Below are 1,157 nucleotides of genomic sequence, written 5' to 3'. Positions count from 1 at the left end.
GAGAGAGAGAGAGTAGAAGTAGAGGTCAGAGAGAGAGAGGTTTGAAGATGCTACGTGGCTGGCTTTGCAGATGGAGAAGAGTCCACAAGCCACGGGAGGAAGGCAGCCAGCCTGTAGAAGCTGGAAAAGCATTCATTCTCCCCTAGAGCTTCCAGAAGGAGCACGGCCCTGCCAACACCTTATTTTAGCCCCACGCAACCTGTGTCAGACTCTTATGCTCCAGAACTGTATGATAATACATATGTGCTATTTTAAGCCACAAATTTGTGGTAATTTCTTACAGCAGCAACCGGAAATGAATACATTTGGGCTGAGGACAAAGATGCAAGCAGGGAGAAGAAGTAATTAGAGATAGAAACGTGGGAACGAGTGAGATCAGGGCAAAAGGGTGAAGATGGCATTAGGGCCTGGGCATGGGGCAGCCATGTTCCATGCCCAGACCACAGAAGAGGAGGTCCCGAGGGAGGCTGGTACGAAGCAATCAGAGAGATGACAGGAGCACAAAGGACAAAAGCCAGGGGCTGATACCTGTCGCTCATGTAGGCCGTGTGGAGCTCCCACTTCTCAGGGAAGGTCCCAATGTCACTTCTATGCTTATGGCTTCCCCATGTGGCTCTCCTGCCCAGCCCTGTTGCCAGAGCCCCATTTGGCCTTGGTTGCAATTATGAGGAAATCAAAGGTTGCTAGTTCCAAAGGTATAAAGGGAAACCTGAATGAGGAGACTGGGGACACAGTGTTTCCCAGTGAGATGTGATAAACGGGCTGGTTCCGTTGTAAAAATAGAAAATCCACAAGAGCAAGAACTTGTCTGTTTTGCTCACTTCTGGATTCCTAGGGCCTAGAGCTGTGGATTTCAACTGGGGCAATTATATCCCCCAGGAGACATATGCCAATGAGACCTTTTGGTTGTCACAGCTGTGGTTGGTGGTGGGGCTACTGTCATCTGGTGGGTAGAGGCCATGGATGATGCTAAATTTCCTATTGTACCCAGGACAGCCCACCCTCAACGCGTGCGCACACACACACACACACACACTCACTCTCTCTCTCTCTCTCTCTCTCTCTCCAAAGAATGGTCTGCCCTACAATAAACAGAATAATGGCCCCCAAAGATGTCAGTGTCCTAATCCCCAGGACCGATGAATATGTTAAACTAC

Source organism: Hipposideros armiger, unplaced genomic scaffold (genome assembly GCF_001890085.2).
Source record: "Hipposideros armiger isolate ML-2016 unplaced genomic scaffold, ASM189008v1 scaffold_619, whole genome shotgun sequence".
In the NCBI taxonomy this organism is placed as follows: Eukaryota; Metazoa; Chordata; class Mammalia; order Chiroptera; family Hipposideridae; genus Hipposideros; species Hipposideros armiger.
The sequence above is the reverse complement of the archived record's forward strand: the minus strand, read 5'-3'. Positions refer to the sequence as shown.